Source organism: Bos grunniens, chromosome 18 (assembly GCF_055505025.1).
Source record: "Bos grunniens cultivar Pamir isolate PY7600 chromosome 18, Bosgru_T2T1.0, whole genome shotgun sequence".
In the NCBI taxonomy this organism is placed as follows: domain Eukaryota; kingdom Metazoa; phylum Chordata; class Mammalia; order Artiodactyla; family Bovidae; genus Bos; species Bos grunniens.
This window is the reverse complement of record NC_141182.1, coordinates 11,468,480-11,487,460: the sequence shown is the minus strand read 5'-3', so window position 1 is coordinate 11,487,460 and position 18,981 is coordinate 11,468,480. Positions and strand designations below refer to the sequence as shown.

Sequence of the window (18,981 nt, the reverse complement as noted above, 5' to 3'; positions counted from 1 at the left end):
GGAACCTGCCCAACTGCACATGGGAGCCCCAGGGATGACAGATCTCTCAAGGCCTAACATCGAGGTCCAGGAAACAGACCCACTTGTGTTTCAGCTAACAATGTAAAGCAGCATGCAATTATGCTGAAGCCTCAGGGCAGGATCCCTGAAGGCCTGAGCGCTCCTGGTCGAGGGGCCAGGCCACGGGAGCAATGTGGACAAGGCCGAGTGATCAGAGGACAGCCCTGGGAGCGCAGGAGGCCAGCTGGCCAGGATGAGCTGGGCCCAAGGGCAGGACAGGTGCCTCAGGTGTGACATGACTGACCTCTCTAAGGAAAGATTTCAGCTGTCCAGCAGCTGGCATCCAAACTTCTGAATCAAGGGAAAGGTTAAGCAGCCAGCCCTTCAGGGAGGGAAAGGAATGCCTCCTTCCCCACAAGGGGCCGTCTGGACCCAGACCCACCCTCAGCCGGCGGCAGGGGGTTCAGGCTTCTGGAATTCTGCACCCTGGATCCCGCTCCTGGCCCTGTCTCCAAAACCTCCGCCTGTGAGGACACGCAAGAGGGAGATGAAACGCCAGCAAAGGAGGAAGAGGAAGGGGGGTGCTCAGCCACGTCACTGAAAATCTTTGCTGGAGGGAGAGTCCAGGCGGCTTGCTCTGGGGCTATGGGGCCCAGCCTTCAGGGAAGAGGGGTCTCAGCTGGGAGCAGGGGGTCTACACTCCCTCCACAGCCCCCTGGGATGCAGTGCCAGAGACCTGGATGGCTCTCAATGATGACTCAGCCCCCGTCCCCAGGGAGACCAGCAGGCCCTGGCTTTGAGGTGCCCCTCACCCCAAACCCACAGAGGCTCCCCGCTGCCCACGGTTACTTTCCACTTGGCAACAAGGCCCTCGGGCTCCTCCCTGGAGACCAGAGATCTTTGCCCGCAAACAGCCCTTAGCCGTCCAGGCCCCTGGGGTCTCCAGTTGCCTCTCCCTCTCCCAAACCCCCTTTCTCCAGCCCCTGAAACATGGGAGCCGCACAGGCATGGTTCCAGCTGGGCCAGGGGACAGAGCCTGTGAGGCTGAGCAGTTTTTCTTCTCACTCACAGCCTTTTGGGGCTAGAATCAATCAGTCCAGAAGACAACGGCCCCTGCCCGTAGTCTGAATGTCACCAGGCCACCCCTCTGGGCAGCCCCTGCAGACAGACGTCAGCTGGCCTCCCGACCAGCACACAAGGCTCGACCACGTAATTTGGTCCTTTGTAAATACCCACCATGTCAGCATCAGCGTCATGGTGGCATTTTGATAACATCAGGCCAAGTGCTCAGCACTTTCACAAAGACCAAGAAACCTCCCATTTTACAGATGAGGAAACTAAGGATGCATAAATAGCTAAACCTTACCCCAGTGACACCGTGGCCTGACCCCCATCTCCTAGGTTCAGGCAGCAGCCTGGCAGGGGCACCAGGCGATGTCGGTTCTCGCTGAGCACCCAGGGTCCCCACAGCTTGCCCAGCCCCTGGCCCATGTGGATGGAGGGCGGGCCAGGAGAGGTGGCCCCTCATGCCCCCAGGCCCACTGCCAACCCTGCACAGTGCCTCTTCCGCTTCCCGCCTCCCGGGTCTCAGCCGGCAGCTTGCTCTCACCTCCTTCCTGCCCATGCCCCACCAGTGAAGGGTCATGGAGGCTGCAGCTGCCTGACAGGAGCCCAGGGCCCAGGCTGGCTTCAGTTTTGAATGTTCAGAGGCACAGTTATTTGTCCGTGACGTCTTGGGAGGGCCATGAAAGAGGGGTCTGCTCGGGCCTCGCCTGCCAAGTGACCCTTTGGGGCTAGGAATGAGCTGCCCTGAGCTTCATGCGTGCACATGCACACACATATGTAGGAGGGCCCATCTGATGGACAGGCGCCCCGGGGACCTGCTCAGCGCACCTAACCCCTCTGGCCCTTACCCATGCAAATCCCCCAGCAGCTGTCACGGCTCGTCCTGAGGGACCAGCTGGGCCAGCTGGGCAGCGGGGCGGAGTAGGGGGGCTGGGCTCCCTCCCAGGGCCCCTCCCACACTGCTGGCTTTGTTTTGCACAGGGGCTGCTGAGAGGCCAGGAGCAGGCTCCAAAGACGCTTTGAGCAAGGCCTTGTGGGCCTGTTGGGGGAAAGCCTGCCCTGCCCTCCCAACACTGGTCCGGAAGTGGCAGCAGGTGCTAGGCGGCCCTGTGGGTGCATTTAGCCCTCGTGGTTAGACGTGTCCTGGGGGTCAGGCTGCCATGGTTTGAATCCTGGTTTATCACTTCCTAGCTGAGTGACTTTGGGCAAATTACCTGCCCTCTCTGGGCCTCAATCACCCTTCTGCATCCCGGCGACAGTAATGGTCTCTACCTCCAACAATGCATGAGGAACTAGATATGAGACAATCCTCGCAAGGTATTAGTAACAGTGCTAACTGACCCTGACCCAGTGCTCAGAAAATGCCAGCCAGCAGCAGGGATAACCGTGGGTGCCCACTTCTGAGTTCTCCCATTGCCAGGATCAGACAAGAGACCTAACACGAAGGCTGGACAGGTGAGGCTGCCACAACCAACAGGGACGACACAGCCACTCTCCGTGGCCCCTACAGGGCCCCCGGCTACTGCAGCGCACGTGGACTCGAACCCAGGGTGACCGCAGGCAAACTCGCAGCCTCTCGGGGCCTTGCAGAGATGAGAAAGCCCTTCGGAGGAGATGGCGTCTGGGAGACTCGGGAAGAAGCTCTCAGAGTCTGTCCTCTGGGTGCCTCACCCAAACCCTTTCTGCACTTCCTCCTGGGGGTCCTGCCCTGGGGGCTGGGTTTGGGGTCACATCCGAGAAGGAGCCTCATTACATGACACTTGTCTCTTGGCTTTGCCACACATGGCATCACAACCTCATTTGCGCCAGGTTCACTGGCTCCTCCTCAGAGGGGCAGACTGAGTCCCGACTTCCTCACTTCCTCTGTTCCAAGTGGTGTCCGCCTCCAGACAAGGGGCCCCTTAGGATCAGAACCTGCTGGAACCGTGTCGGGTTCCCAGGCCGAGGTTGATGTGCTGCAGATGCTGAGGCTGGCCATGTCCTTGCCCGGTGGCTGAGGCGGCGAGCTGGGCGCACGGGTGCTGACCGTGGCCCCAGGCGGGTCACCCCTGTGCTCTGGGCCTACCCGCCTGCCCACTTGTCTCTGTCGTCTGTGAGGTTCCTGCCCTGAGCCCTGGTTCTGATATTCTCCAGTGAGTGCAGAGTCAGTGTTTCATTATTATTATTTTTTTTAACATCAAGAAGTGGAGAGACAAGGGTAGTAGTGATTCTTTCTCACTGATCTTCACTTCTTCCATCCACAAGTATTTATTAAGTACCTACTGTGTGCCAGGCACTGACCTTGGCAGCACGCACACAGCCATGCATGAGCAAACCAGGCCGTCTCGGGGCCAACGGAGCTTAGTTCTTTAGGTTTAGGTGGCCCTGGGGGACACAGACACCAAGTAAGTACGACAGTATGTCAGGGACACACGTGGAGGAGAGTAAAGCTGAGGAGGCGGGAGAGGAGTTGCGGGGCTGGGGCTAGAATTTAGATCAGTGGCTGCTGGAAGTAACAACAGGAGGGGCCCCAGGAGGAAGTGAAAGTGCCAGGCACGTGTCTGCCAGGACGAACGGGATTTCGGGCAGAAGGAACTGCACACGCAAAGGCCCCGGGGCAGCGACCCGGCTGGCTCCACCAGCAACAGCAAGCAGGGGAGCCGGGCCGGACAGGAGTGAGTGAGAAGAGGCAAGGAGGCTGGGGCTGGGGTGTGGGCAGATCAGGGACGGCCCGGGAGTCGCTGTGAGGTCGCAGCGGTCGGTCAGCTCCCTGGCCCCCAACAGGTCCTCCTGTAACACTGGCATGGGTGGCACGGGGGGCGGGCGGGCCACATGGAGCCGGCACCGAGGCCACCCTGGAGCCCAGGCCTCTGCAGGCCCGCCAAGTGCAGCGTGTCTTGCACAATTTCCGGGAGCCAAATCTGACAGAGCCATCTGTCTCGAACAGACCCCAGCGCCTGCCTCCAGCTGGTCCCTCGCACGAGCCAGCGTTCTCGGTGACACCGCCGAACCCTCATCTGCTGTCCCAGCCCCCCGAGACGCTGGGCAGCGGAGGGGGGGTGGACAGAGGCGGCATTGAGAGCTGTGCGTGCAGCCGAGGCAAGGCAGGCGCCGCCCCCGATGGCACCCGGGTGACCTCCTGGAGCCTACAGACCCTCGCCCTTCCCAGGGAGGACGCACGTTTCGTGATAGCTTGTCTTGAAGTAGAGCCGGTTCCTATAAAGCCCCAGGCCCCGGGAGACCCGAGGCCCCAGGACAGGGGACAAGGAAATCACCCGTGCGCTGCTCTGACCTTTTTCTGTTTCTCCTTTTTGAATTCCCTGTGCAGGGAATAAAATGTCCCACTCTGGCTAATAATACAAACTCGCCTGACTTGAAACTTCCCAAGTGATGGCAGAACAGATGTTCCAATAGCCCCCAATCTTTCATCTTTCCACAAAAAAAAAAAAAAAAGAAAAGACAGCCCACACACAATCCAATCTGAAGCTGTCGGGGCCTGGACTAATAGATGCGTCCACTGCAGCGCCAAACAGTTTTTGGCGAGCAGGAGAGCTCCTCGTGGTGATGATTATAGCTCAGACGTGCCTGCTCCTAATTTATTCTAACAGGACCCCGCCTTCCGGGCCAGGCTCTCGACAATGATCTATTGTCAGGATGGACGTCTCCCAGCGTGAGAGCACTTGGAAGCCCACCTTATGAACAGCCACCCTGGCATGCCAAGTCCCGGATTCACCCAGGTGGCGACGGCAGCAATGTTCGGGGCAGACCACCAGGCACAGACACCCCCGTTTGATTTTCCAGAGCTGTGTGGTCACACATTCCCTCAAATAGATGTTCCCGTTTCCAGTGAGTCACTTGGCTGAGACGCCGGTGCTGGAGCCAGCACGTGGACTGACCCTCCTGAACTCTCCCTCGGAAACAGCGAGTGACCACGGCGTCCCCGCGACCGGAGTGGGGGATGGGCCCTTGGCCATGCGCGATCTCCAAGGCAGGGTCCACTGACCCCCTCCTGCTCGAGAGGGACGTCAGTTCAGCAGCTCAGCACAAGCGGGCACCGGAGAGGAGGGGCCATCTCCGGCCTCACGTGCCAGGACCCCACCTCTTCTGCGCCAACGTCCAGGGAACCAGCGGCTCCCAGGTCACCCGCCTCAACATCCCCACTGGCTCCCTCCTATCTGCCAGGGTCCTGCCGCCAAGTTCTGGCTTCCTTCAGGGCTCCCTGGGATGCCGAAACTGACTGGATGGAAACCGTACCCTCAGAGCTGGGAGGTGCATTCGAGCTCTTGAGGGAGCCGTCTGCAGCCTTCACGGTGCACGTAGCGTGCCTGGCAGGGAGCGGGGGGTCCCACCAAAGTGCAGGTTCTGCTCCAAGTTGGGGGCAGGGCTTGAAACTCTGCCTTCCTTGCATGCTCTGCGGAGTGGGCTGCCCCTGGTGCACAGACCACGTCGAGCATTACTGACTGTGGAGGGGCTGGTCCAAGCCCCAAGAAACACCCACTCTCCTTACTTTACCAAACAGGCCATTTTTAGCAGGAACAGCTCAGCAGGGATGCTGTGTCCTTCTCGGCATCTGATATCCGGAGGCCCCTGAGGTCATCTGTCCCACCCCCGTGACGGTAGCACGGACCACCCTCATCTTCCCAATCACGACAGATCTCGGGGAGAGATACATTAAGACGAGGCACACCTCTTGTTGTTCATCACCATTCTGCCCACTGATTTCCGCATCTGTTGATGATTTCTGCCTGAAACAATGACGACTGTGCTATCTGCAAATGGCCTTTTGCTGTTTCTATCATCCCCTCTATAGTCGCTGATTTTCTGATTCAAATTCTGGCCTGTTGTTGCACATCTGATACAAAGAGGAGCCCAGATACGGGGGAGGTGCAGCCTTCCTGATGTCTGCTTGTGGCCAGCGAGCAGTCCACATCCAGTTACAAGCAGGTACCTCTCTGCATGCTGGTGGCACAGGCCAGCCCCCGCCCCCACCCACCACGCCCCAGGTATCAGCCAGCCTGCCCGTTATTAGTCCTGGGCCACCACGTTCCAATGATCCTGACAGGCCATGGGCCACAGCTCCCCAGCAGCAGGCAATTAATACCCAGTGAGTGGCTCTCACCACCCCCTCACTGGCTCCAACACAACATCTGTATGGAGTTCCTGAGAAGCCTCAACCCAGCAAATCCCTTAATTGGTGGACATGAAAAACCCAGGGCCGTGTGCTGGAATCACAAAGTCCTGGGGGCCGGAGAGGCTGTGCTGCTTGGAGGTCGGATGTCAGGGCAGGAACAGAGGGAAGGGCCAGGGGGGCAGGTCTCACAGGCCGCCTCCCCCACGAGCTCGGAGGAGAGTGGATGTAAGCGACGCTGCCTGCCTCCTCCCTGTCTGATCACCCTCTGTGTCACGTTCTTTGTCCCCGCGCCGCACACGCTGTGATCGCATGCCCAGGCTCATCCCGCAGTGACAGCGGAAGCACACCCCCGTCGGGCGAACTCTCAATTCTCCCGGCCTCCTGACCTTCTCCGGGGCCGGGGGCATCTTGAAAGCAGAACCGCGTGTTTCTGAGGGCCAGCGGGCAGCCATGCGCTAGGGAGGGAGCCGCGGCCGCGGGCACACATGGAGCGGCAGGAGAGGGCGTGGAGCCCGTGCGGTCCTGCCCTGCCCCCAACTCCGTGCCACTCACATTGGGAAACCGAGGCTCCGACGGGCAGAGGCACAGGCCCAGGGGCGCCCAGGCAGCAGGAGGCATCCGGGTAGCAGGAATCAGGGTAGGAGCTCTGGGGCCAGATTATGGTGGTTTAGTCATTAAGTCGTGTCCAACTCTTTGCAACCTCATGGACTGAAGCCCACCAGGCTGCTCTGTCCATGGGATTCTCCAGGGCAGAACTCTGGAGTGGGTTGCCATTTCCTTCTCCAAGGGATCTTCCCGACCCAGGAATTGAACCCAGGTTTCCTGCATCGCAGGCGGATTCTTTACCAACTGAGCCAGGGAAAGAAGCCCAGATTCAGTTCAGTTCAGTCGCTCAGTCGTGTCCGACTCTTTGTGACCCCATGAATTGCAGCACGCCAGGCCTCCCTGTCCATCACCAACTCCCGGAGTTCACCCAAACTCATGTCCATCGAGTCGGTGATGCCATCCAGCCATCTCATCCTCTGTCATCCTCTTCTCCTCCTGCCCCCAATCCCTCCCAGCATCAGGGTCTTTTCCAATGAGTCAACTCTTCGTATGAGGTGGCCAAAGTATTGGAGTTTCAGCTTTAGCATCAGTCCTTCCAAAGAACACTGAAGCCCAGATTGCTCAGGTTCAAATGCCAGCTCCATCCTGTCCCAGTTGTGTGGCCTTAGGCAAGGGACTTCCCTTCTCTGGGCCTCGGTTTCCTTATCTCTACAAGGGGGATAACAGCAGTCCGACTCCCCAGGGCTTGTCTGAGGGTTACACGAGCTGATACACTTGGGAGGCCCTGCGAACAGGCCCAGCGGCAGGAAAACAGCTGCAAGGGTTCTTTTCTCTCTTGGTCCAGCGTCCTTCCCGGGCCCACTCCCAGGCCCGACCGTGCAGTGGAAGCCTGCCTGCTGCAGTTCCGCGGTTCACCCGGGGAGGGCGCCTGCGGACTCACACCGGCTCTCTCCACCCGGGCCACCGCGGCGGGTATAGTCCGGATCCCTCTGGGCCCCCGGCTGCCGGCTCGGCCCAGTCTGAGCACGTGAGGGCCGCGGGCTTCGCGAGGCCCCTGGGCTCCAGAGAAGAGCGTCCACGACCGGGCTGCGGCCGCGGACCCCGCTGCGAGCCCGCGAGGCCAGGTGGCTCCGGGCGCCCTGGGCTGGCACCCACTCTTCTCCAGCTTCCACAGCCCCACCCCATCCCCGCAGGCTATTTCCAGCTTCTGCCAATTCAGCACTTGGTGAGGACAGAGCACGGATGGGGCTGTTGGAGGGCAGTGAACCAAGGGCAGCAACCTGAGTGGCCAGTGAAATAACGGTGCAAGGGACAGGGCACGACTCCTGGGGCTAGGACAGCCAACGTTTTAGTCCTTCCACCCGACTGGGGGTCCAGCTGCCAGGTTGCAAGGTCCCTCACTCAGGCCCGTGGAGAGATGCCCCACACAGACAGGGCCCAGCTCCTGCCATGCGAGGGCTCTCCTTGGAAGAGAAGCCTCCCACCCTGGGCCAGTTCTGCCCGCTGATTCCAGCCCCTGCCAATGTCTCGAGAAACCCCCGAGCTAGAACCACCGGGTCAAGCCAATGCCGAAGTGGCTCCCCAGTCCATAAAAAACAGGAGAGACAGTCAACGCTCATTGTGGATTTAGGCCACTAGGTTTAGGGGTGACTGGTTATACAGCATTAGGAACTAGTAATAAAGCACTGAATTCCACAAGTTAGCCAGGAAACAAAGCCGTGCAGTAGGCAATAAAGGTGAATCTGGACTTAAGAAACCTGGTTATAGAAAACATACAAAATCATGGACAGAAAGAAGGTAAGTCATATTCACGATAAAATCCTCCTGGGAAAAACAAAGAGCCTTTGGGGTCCCCCCAACGCCCTCGAGCAAATCCCATTCTTTTGCGGGCTCAGCATCCTCATCACCAAACTCTCCCCTCCCAGCAGTCTGGAATATGCAGCCCTCACTGATTCCATACCCGCCCCTGAGGTCTCCCCCAAAGATCTGAGAACTCTGGAACAGGCTTTTGGTAAAAGCAACTTTCACAAGTCTGGAGGAAGGAAGGCTCTAAAATGAGTCAACCCCTGCAGGAGGGAGGTTGCTGGGAATGAAAAGGCATGAGCCAGAGGATGGCCCTGGAAGTCCCTCCCAGCACCGTGGGGGCCCCCCAAGACCTCGGTCGGGTAAATGTCAGCCCTGAGGCCCCAAAGGAAGCCAGCGATCTGCAGGTAGGGTGGCTGAACCCAGGGCCCTGAGCCTTCTGGTCGATTAACCCTACACGTCATGGGGGCTGTGCCCTGCAGACGCCTGAATCTCCAGCACTGCTTCTAGATCTTCTGAAAGCAGGAGCATGGCAGCAAGGCTTAGAAGGAATTCTAATCTCTTGCCGCCCTCCCCACCTATCCCATAAAGACATCACCCATCAGCTGGGAAGGGCCGATTCACCTAAGAAGCAGAGCCTTTGGGGTAGAACTACCCCGGCCCCCGCATCCATTCCCCTCAGCTCTGCCCACAGAGACCAAGTTGGACACAGTTTGAGATTTATGTTCTTCTGGGGTTTTCTTTTTCTGGAGCATTGCATATGGTTTTTAGAAGAAAAAGAAGAAGAAAAAAAAAAACCAAAACTGGAGTCTTTGAAAGTAGCTGGAAACTAATCGCCCCGACTAATTAAGAGGCAGGTTAGATTAAGCTCTGATGCAGAGTAACTTCTCTATGGGGCATTTAATACACTCGCTCAACCCCTATGGGCCTGGGTTTAACCACCTACGGAGGGGATATGAGTAATAATTATCTCCTTTAGAGAGGTGCTGGGAGGGTTAATTAACTCGTGGCTGGGGATGCTTTGAGCTGCTCCGTGGCCAGCTTGGGGGTGAGTGTCGTCCCAAGTGCTGTTCCAGAAAGAAGCCATCACTTGCCTTCTGTCAAAAGTTCGTGGCCCAGCTGCATCTCCAGGACCTGGAGGGCCCCCTCGAGGCCCAGCACTGACCCCTGCAGCTCTAAAGCTCAGTGGTGCTTCGGTGGGAAGAGGGGCCGCCTGCTGCCTCACCTTGTCCTGGATGTGTCCTTAAGGAACGTTAGGGCAGGGAGGCCCATTTTCCCCACACTTCCCCATGGCAACCAGAGCCGCGAGCACAGCAAGGGCACCGAGCCCGGCTCTTCCACCTGGTTTGGCCCTTCCCAGATGAGCGCTCACCTGGCGGGCTGCTGGAGCACACCCAGCCAGGGTGGGCAGGGTGGAACTGGCGCTGGTTCCGCCCTGGGACGTCAACCTCGGCCACACCAGCTCGGCCGTGGGATAGCGCCTTGTCCCAGGCTTTCTGCCTCTCTCTGCCTTGTTTTTCTAAGAAACCATATATGATAACACAAAACAGTGTCCTCAGAGGGCTTTGAAAAAGGAAAGGCATTTATGCAAATACACAGAAGGAAGGGTGATGTTTTGGAAAATGATAATAATAGTTTGCAGGAATGATGTGGGGCAGAGGCCCCCAAATAAAAGAGGTCGTGGGCCCCAGCGATCTCAGCCGGGAGACGACCACCATGGCTGGAATCAGAGACTGTGGTGCTGGGAGGCATCTTGGGCAGAGGATTCACATCCAGGACCAGTGAGGCACTTTGTCGAGGTCACTGGCAGACAGAAGCAGGATCTGGGGGCACGCTCCCCACACCCGCCTCACTCCTGGCCCCAAGCTCCCCGCCCTACACACCTCAGGCTCCACCTGCAGAGAAGCTGGGTCCCCAAGGGCCAGCTCGTCTGCTCCTAAATGACACCAGCTCTGGAATGAGAGCTGCAGACCTTCCAGTTCTGGGAAAACTGCCAACAAAAGTGCTGACTTCAGCAGCCCTGGGCGAAAGGGAGCACTTCTGGGGCCCCAAGTGGGGTTCAGTTTTCCTCCCTCAACTCTGGCGGTGCAAAGAATTAAGTATCCCACCGGGAATTCCTGGAGTCACTCACTTTAACTCAATGAACGGCTGTCTCCCTGGCTAGTGATGCACCAGATTAAAGGCCCCTGTGTGCTCTGAGATGACGTTCCTTCCATTGAGAGGTGGGCTTCTCCCAAAATTCAGACCCTAACTCTGGGGAGAGTCAGAGTCTCAGGGATTTGAGTGAGGACAAGAGAAGCTGGGGTTTGGAATCTGCAGCTCCGGCCCAGCTACTGGGGGACTCACAGGTGATCAGATACGGGGGCCCATCTTCTCCCCACCCACCCCAAGGAGCAGGAAGGGAGAGGGGTGTGACGCCGGTTACAGGGGGGGGGGTGGGGGGGGGGAGGCGGAGGCACCAAGGTTGGGAGCTTCCTCCTGAGGGATTCACGGCAGGCTTGGCAGACGAGTATCACGCCTGGGAATGGGAAAACACAGGTACCGCTCGCCCCAGGGCCTCAGATCTGGAGCTTCCTCCCTCCCGGCTTGTCTCCTATTCTCCCAGCTCCACACCTGAGCTGGAGGAACGAACCAGACCCCCAAAGCCTCTCTTCCACACCACAGAACCTCATCTCATTTGCACTTTAAAAAGCTGGGCGTAAACATATACGCCCAAAACATTTGAGGTGAAAAGACAATAACAAGAGACTTCCCTGGCGGTCCAGTGGTCAGGAATCCACCTTCCGAGGCAGGGGCACAGGTTCGATCTCTGGTCCGGGAACTAAGATCCCACATAGCGTGGGGGCAACTAAGCCCATGTGCCACAACAACTGAGCCCAAGAGCCACAGCTAGAGGGAAGCCCGCACGCCGTCACCAAAAGTCCCTCGTGACGCAACCAAGCCCCGGTGTGCCCAACCAAGACCTGATGCAGCCAGACAAACAGACAAACGTTGAAACAGCGTGAGCAGCCTCCAGGGATGCACACTCACGGGGGAAGCACAGGTCAGCCCAGGATCACGTGAGCTTGTTTTTTTTTTCAATGAATCTGCATTTTTAAGTATCACGTCACCTTTCACAAACAACAACAACAAAAAACCCTAATGAGAAATGGGCAAATAAAAACAGAAAAGGTGCTGCTGGGTAACCGGCACAGAGCCCCTGCCTTAGGCAGAAGGTGCCCCGCAGACTCGGGTCCCCGGCTCCACGGCCAGGAGACAGGGTCTCAGGCTGAGACCTGCCACGCCTGGGTCAGGGAGGGGGTCCACGAGGGGAGGGTGAGTCCAAGGGAGCCCCTCACCCGCTTGGGATCAAATCCTGCACTTTGGCCCAGAGAACTGGGCACCTCTCTCCTCAGTTTTGTCATCTGTAAAATGAGACCTACGGAGGACTTTCTTTGTGGAGCAGCTGTACGGTTTAAATGGGACCATGTAGTTAGGGCAAGAGTAGCCACCACTCTGTCTCCTGGGAGTGGAGCCAGGAAAGCCCCCAGGGCCTGTCTTACTGCCCACAGCCCCTGCCCGCAGAGACGGCACAGATCTGAGGTTCCCTGGGCAGAAGGGAGCCCTGCCGTGGCAGCTCAAAGAAACCACACACCGCCCCAGTCGAGGGCCTGGCGTCCATGTCCCGGGATCACTCGGGGTCTCCTCTAGGCACCGGTGGCTCAGGGGAACTGTTAGAAATGCAGAGGGTCAGGCCCTGCCCTGGACTCACCGGATCCCCGGTGGCTCATCTGAACAGCCTTAGCCTGGGGCCGGGCCTAGGTGGGGCCCGAGAGTGCGTTCCTGAGGCTGCTGGGTGAAGCCCGCGCTGCTGCCTGGGCCCCCCGCCCCCCGCCCTGGACCACATCTGCAGGAAGGCCACTCTCCACCCTCCTCTGCACCTTCTGGGCCAACTGCCTCTGGTCGCCATGCTCCAGAGGCTTCCCTGATCCCACCAGCCTTTCTGGATCAAACATCTTTGATGCTGCCCCAAGGCACTGGGCAGTCTCCTCCCCGGTCCTGCTGGGGCTGTAACTGCTCAGTGACTGGCAGCTGATTTCATTCACATCTTTCTCCTCAAGCAGACTGCAGGGGCACACAGGTGGTGCTGAGAAAACTGTGGGTAACTGGATGATGCTGACCTGGCTGAGGTCTGAGCTGGACTTCCTGGGCCACCGAGGACCAGCTCTGAGGCCCCTGGCCCACTTCCGTAGGTCCCCCTGCCTCGGTTTCCTCCTTGGGATTAAGTGAGGTGATTTGTGTGAAGTGCTCCAGCAGTGCATAAGCAAGCACTTGGCTACAGCAGAAGGCTCTTTCCAGCTTCCCTGTAAGGTACACACAACTGGCTGGTCGAGTCCTGCCGGCTGTGTGACCTTAGGCAAGTAATGCACTGCACCCTCTCTGGTCCTCAGTTTCCTCATCTGCAAAGCAGGGATGAGAACCCTGCCAACCCGACCTAAGGCTTGAGCCCTCCTCCTCCGCGGCTCTGGCTGCCAGGCTAGCACATGGCTAAATCACCTCCGGGCTCCCCACCCTCCAAGGCAGGAAACACACCCAGTTTGTATGGGGACCCTGGGTGTTGGCTTTGTCCACAGCCCTGCGAGAGCTGAGACTGGGCCTGTGTGTGGCCTGGTACCCACATGTGCAGAAACACACCGGGTCAGAGGGCAGTGTGCAGGCCTGCAGCCCAGCCATCTGCCTCTTCCCTTCCTGGGCCAAGGGTGCCATCTGCTGGGGGCATGGGGCTTGGCACCCTGGTGTGCCTCTGCTGGGCTGGTGGGGTCATGACCTTAACTTAGCCACACTGGGCCCCTACAGTCCCTGCACCCCAACTGTTCCCCATCCCAGGACAGACCCTCGGCACTGGGCCTTGACGCCCACAGACCTGGGGGTGGAATACTGGGTGCTGGCTCCAGAACCTTCTCTCCTTTTGTTGGCGTGGTTCAAATTCAGTAGCTCTTTATGAGGCTGGTGAGGCAGCTGAGACTCACACCAAGGCCCGAGTGTGTGAGATGCAGGCCCCTCCATCAAGACGCTCCTGCTGGTCTGAGGGCCTAGGCCCCTCCCCAGGCCCCTGGGCCCCGGTTTCCTCTCTGTCCCCCTGAGCCCGCAGGGCCTTCATGTCCCACGCTGAGGGGCTGGGGCTCTGGCTGTTCTAGCAAGAACTGCCCAACCACCTCCCAACTCCTGGATCTCTGGCTCTGGAACCCTCCTGTGCCCGTGGGAGTCAAGAGGGCACCTCAGGTCCCCCTGCCACCGTGCCATGCCGCGCTCTGCAGGTGGCCCCAGTAGAACCCCACGCGGACTCTCAGTCCTGACAACCTCCCAGAGCTAGACACGGGCTGCCAGCAAACTATAATTAGGGACACTTTGATCCTCAAGTCTGCTGACAGATAAACCACAGAATATGCCTCATCTTCCCCACGAACTGCAGGAGCAGGGCTGGTCCCCCAGGGAGCCCACAGGGCTTGGCTTCCTGCACTGAGGAGCTGGCAGGTGACCTGCTCCAGGGGGCAGGAGCCAGGGACTCCGTATCAGCTCAGACCCTGACTCTGGGTTCTGCCCCTCCCACTAGGGAGAAGGGAAAGGGTACTCGGGCCCCATCAGCACTGCAGAGACTAAGCCGCCCATCATCCCTGCTTGCAGAGCATTCCGAAATGTCCCAGAGAGCAGAGCACACAGCCGCTGGGACCCATTCCGAGCCATCACTGACGGGTGTCCCCCAAAACACCCCGACCCCTCCCCTCCTTCTGTCATGGTGGCAAAACACACACACGATGCCGTTGAACATATTAACCACTTTTAGAACAAAACCTCAGCGGCATTTCACACCGTCACTCCAGTGTGCAGCCGTGACCTCTGTCTGACGCCAAGACATTCTCATCGCCCCACACAGAGATGCTGTGCCCACTGGCAGTCACTCCCCTCACAATGGCTCCTCCACTTTGTCTCCACCTCCAGGGGTGAGCTAGCTCCACACACTTCACACCCGTGGAGTCATCCACGCACAGCCTTCTGGCCTCCTTCACTCTGCAGGCTGTCGTCAAGGTTCACCACATCATAGCCGTTGTCTGCGCTTCATCCCTCTTTATGGCTAAGTAATACTCCACTGTGTGGATGGACCCTGTTGGTTTGTGTTTTTTTAATCATCTGTTGATAGACTTTTCGACCATCTCTACCTTTTGGCTCTTGTGAATTACGCTACGGGGAATACACCTGTATAAGCTCCTTTATGGTATTTCAAGGTCAGGCGCATGGAGGTGGAACTATAAGCAGAGAAGTCCACCCTTCTCAAGTAGACATTTCGCTGAGCTTTCATGGCCCCATGTCTCCCCTTCCAACCCTCACACCCCCCGGGGCAGTGGGGGACATTCACCCCATGAGGGAGATGAGGACACCGGGGCCTGAAGAGGCTGTTCCTGGGGTCCCCTGGCTCCGGGGAGCAGGCCCATGTGGCCCCAGGGCTGGCGCCACCTGCCTCCAGGCTGTCATCATGTCATCTCCCAGCCAGCCCTGGCTTCCGTTCCTGCCTGAGAAAACGCGGGGCGCTTGGCACAGGCAGCCCTGCAGGCTTCTCTTCCTCTCTGCCTGTCCCTACATCAGGCCCCCGAGTGTGGCCACAGGGCCTTACCTCCCCGGCGCCCGGCTCGCCGGCTGCAGTGTGAGGCCAGCAGGTGGCTTCTCAGAGGGGCCGGGAGCCCGGGGCCGGGGCTCAGGGCCGGGGGTGCTGAACCATCGGGCGGCGGCTCCGAGGGGTGAAGGAATGCCGCGTGCAGCTCAACAGTGCACGTGGGAAAATCGCACCAAACCCGAACAGTTTTCCAGGAGAGTAGAAACTGCCAAAATTCATCCGAGAGGCAGCAGCAGAAACATGAACAGACCTCAAACCCGGGGAGAAACAGCAAAAGTTGTCAAAGGATTAACTCCAAGGATGGTGAAGGCCAGACACGCTGCCTTGGAGCGTGGAGGGATGGATCGTTCTCGAGCTGGAAGCTGGCGGGGACACAGCGCTGCTCCTGGACGGACGCGCGGCTGAGGGCACAGGAGGAGCTGCCACGTCAGAACCCAGACCCGTGCGGGAGAGGAGGGTGGGGGCCCGCCTGCCCTGCAGCTCCCGGAGCGGACGGTGGTAACAACGGGAGCGCTGGACGTGGGCCTGGGGACCCCAGGGCGCCCCGCACCCACAGGGCTGATCCACTGTGCCCCCCCGGGGGGGGGTGTCCCCCGCCTGTGGTGGGTGCAGGGTGCCCTCCACAGAGGGAAGCGCCGAGGCAGGAGGGTGCTTGGAAGGAGCGTCCGTAAGAGAAGGTGCCCTGCAGACCCCGGCCTGGCCCTGAGGCCCCTGCAGTTTCCGCCAGGCGCCCCCACCCCAGCCCTGGGGCCTCCAGCTGCTCCCCCAGAACCAGGCACATCTCAGCCAGAATGTGACCCAGAGGCTGCCCCCTGCCCTCCCCTCCCCTAGCTGAGCTGCTCTTCCCGCTCAGCACCCAGGATGGTAGGGAAGGGGAGCATGGGGCCAGAAGGCCCCTGCAGGCCTGTGACCCCAGAGACACCTCAGCCCCTCTGGCCTGGTTTGAGGGTTCCAGCGGCCCCGAGCACCTCTCGGGACGGGCAACATCCTGACGCTGTTCATAACAGGCAAGCCAGTCAAACGCTCGGTGTGGCTGCCCTCCCGGACCTGGAGGGGCTTCTCAGGCTTTGGGGTGCCTCTCCAACGCACCCCTCAGAGACTGCTGACATCAATAACCACAGCTCACCGCTGCCTCCAGGCCTTGTGTCCCTGAGATGCTCTGCACCCCACCCAGCCCCAGGAGAGCAGATGAAGACCCCGGCACATGCCTCCGCGTGACATCGCGTGGGCAGGAGGGGAGGGAGAAGGGAAGGGAAGCACTCTGCTGGGCAGGTCACCCAACCCTCAACCCCACCAATCCTGCCCAGAGCTCAGGGGTCTCCCCGACGACGTGAGGGCGCCCGGCTGTTGATTCACCAGTTCCCTGCAGGCACCAGGAAGGGCGCGGCTCTTAACACCTGTCTGGCCACAGGCCAGGGGTACACCTGGGGCCCCAGAAGCACCTGGAAATGAGAGCTACTCAAGGGCAGGCGGTTGGAAGCCGGGCCCGCAGGATGAAAGGGGTGGGCGGCACGGGCTGGCCTGACAGACTCTGCTTTGCCCCCAGACAAGCCATGAAGATGGGGACGCCGGCCGCAGGCACGAAGCGGAGAACCGCAGGCCTTCGTGAGTACAGGCAGACCCCTGAAGCCAGGTGTGTCTGCCCCAAGGCCGCCTGCCTCCCACTCCTCCTGCTCCGTCTAGCTGGGGATGGATGGGCTATCGGAAGCTGCAGACAGGACCATTTAGAAACCGCTCTTTCCTAGGTGGATGGCAGGAACTCACACAGAACTGCTCCCTCCCCGGAAACACCCAGGGTGACATCCTCTGCGGCTCTGGGGAGCCACGGCTGCAGAGGGTGACTAAATGGATTTTTCCTCCCTCTGGTGTGTGTTCCCTTCAAGGCCGCACACAGGACGGAGCGTTAACAAAGTGGCCAGCCCAGGGCAGCATCAGTCCAACAAGCACAACAGCCTGTGAGTTTTGATTTAATAAAAGCGGCCCCCACTGGGCCACTTTAATTGTTTCCAGATTCTGAAAATATTTGAAAAGAGGATGCAAATGGAAAACTCCACCTCTGGCTACCGCGGCTTCCCAAGCTCGCTGTGCTGGACGTCCACACAGGCTGTGTCCTCGGAGAGTCACCTGGGCAGAGGGAGCGAGCCCCTGATGTCACCCAGACGGATGGCCCAAGCGGGGAAAGACACGGCGAGGGGAGGACCTCTTCACCTGGCCAGACAAGGGTGGATGTGGGTGGGAGAGCAGCTGGTCAGCATGTCATTACCCTGCCAGCGAGCCCTGGAGGGACAGGGCTCGGGCAGCGTTCCATCGCCTGGAGACCGGGGGGCAGTGCTGCGGCAGGCAGGACGCAGGGCTGGAGCCCCGGAGTCCGCGCGGGGAGCTGGCGACCCAGGGAGGTCGCTCGAAGCACCTCTCCAGCCCCTTCTGGCCAGACTGATGCCAAAGGAGCAAAGTCTCCCAGGCCCTCCCTGGGTGGGAGGCAGAGCAGCAGCACCGCAGGGAGGACACGGGGGTGGAGTCCAGTGAGCTTGAGCTCAGCTGTGCAGCCTCAGGAAAGTCACTGGCCTTCTCTGGGCCTCAGTATTCAAGCCTGAAAAAGGGGCTGGCTGTGCAAACCCAAGTGCTCAACAGAGTCCACGGGCGGGTCAGTGGCACGGCACGTGCGTGGACCACAGGTGCCCCACCTACAGGCCCATCTGTTGTCTGCAGGCCCTGGGCAGACCTGTGGCCAAAGGCTGGGGTGCAGGGGCCACTCTGGCTACCTTCCGGGGTCTCTGGAGCCCCTTCCCACGACTAGGGTTTGAGGGGGGCCAGGGAGGCTGGAGAGAGGTTCTCTGGGGCCAGGAAAGGGGCTGGCGGGCAGAGCTGGGAGGATGGTGTGGGAGTCTGGAGTCCCTTGGCCTGTCTGCGTCCCCAGCCCTGTTCGCCACCTGCACTGTGCTTGTAAAGATCTCCCTAATCAGGAAAGATGGTTTGTTATCTCCATAAAACACGAGGCGAGAACACAGCACACGCGCGCGCGCACACACACACACACACACTGACAGGTGCTCTCCCACCCCGAGCCTGACACAGATGACAGCCTGTCACGGTCTGAATGTTACAAGTCAATTACGCCCACCTCCCTGCCAGCCTCAGATGCCGCCGAGGGCAACCATCGCCCCGTATCAGGGCACCAAGGAAGGACGTGGGATGCTCCCCCAGGAGAGGCCCGTCCGCCCTCGGGAGGCCGCTGCCTGTCAATCAGGAGGAAAATCGGAGGTGGGGGTGCCTCATTTATTCTCATCCCTCGACCTCCGTATTAAACACCAGGGCAACGAGAAAGGGAGACACAGCGTGGTTCCAGTGTGGCCTCGGGTGAGTTGCTGAACGTCCCTGCCCTTGGCTTCCCCCTCTGTACAGTGCAGCCCACATCCACCCCAGGGCTCCCCTATGGGAAGCAATGTCGGGGTCAGTCTCTTCCTCTCCTGAGCTTTCCCTGGCCTCCCCTCCCCTTCCCACCTACCCTATCTGGACCTTAGTCTTATGTTAAGAGTCTGCTGGGGGCCAGGAGAAAGTGGGCCCAGACACCAGGGGCAGAAATGGATCTCCTGCTTCAGACCCCAGGCAGGGTTCTGTCTGGGCAGCTCTGAGTATGGAGAGACCCCCATCCCCCGAACGGTGAGACCCACTGCCCACGCTGCTCCTCGCCGAGGACCATGGAGGGAGGCGAGGAGGGAGGCAAGGAGGGGTCCTGGGTGGAGGGGAGTGGGGCTCGCCGTGCAGAGCCTATCTGGCGGCTGGCACCGGTACTTTACGATCATGTCAC

The 18,981-nt window shown here is 59.6% G+C and overlaps 1 protein-coding gene and 1 long non-coding RNA gene across 6 annotated transcripts in view; both read right to left on the bottom strand.

Annotated features, from left to right (window-relative positions):
- GSE1 (Gse1 coiled-coil protein) overlaps positions 1 to 18,981 on the bottom strand; it is a 395,294-nt gene that overhangs the window by 295,787 nt on the left and 80,526 nt on the right. The window lies entirely within an intron of this gene.
- Positions 8,802 to 18,981, bottom strand: part of LOC147353043 (uncharacterized) — a 39,076-nt gene continuing 28,896 nt past the window's right edge. The window contains exon 2 of the long non-coding RNA XR_015145323.1: positions 8,802 to 18,981. This exon is cut by the window's right edge and continues 26,053 nt beyond it. This is a non-coding gene — a long non-coding RNA (uncharacterized LOC147353043).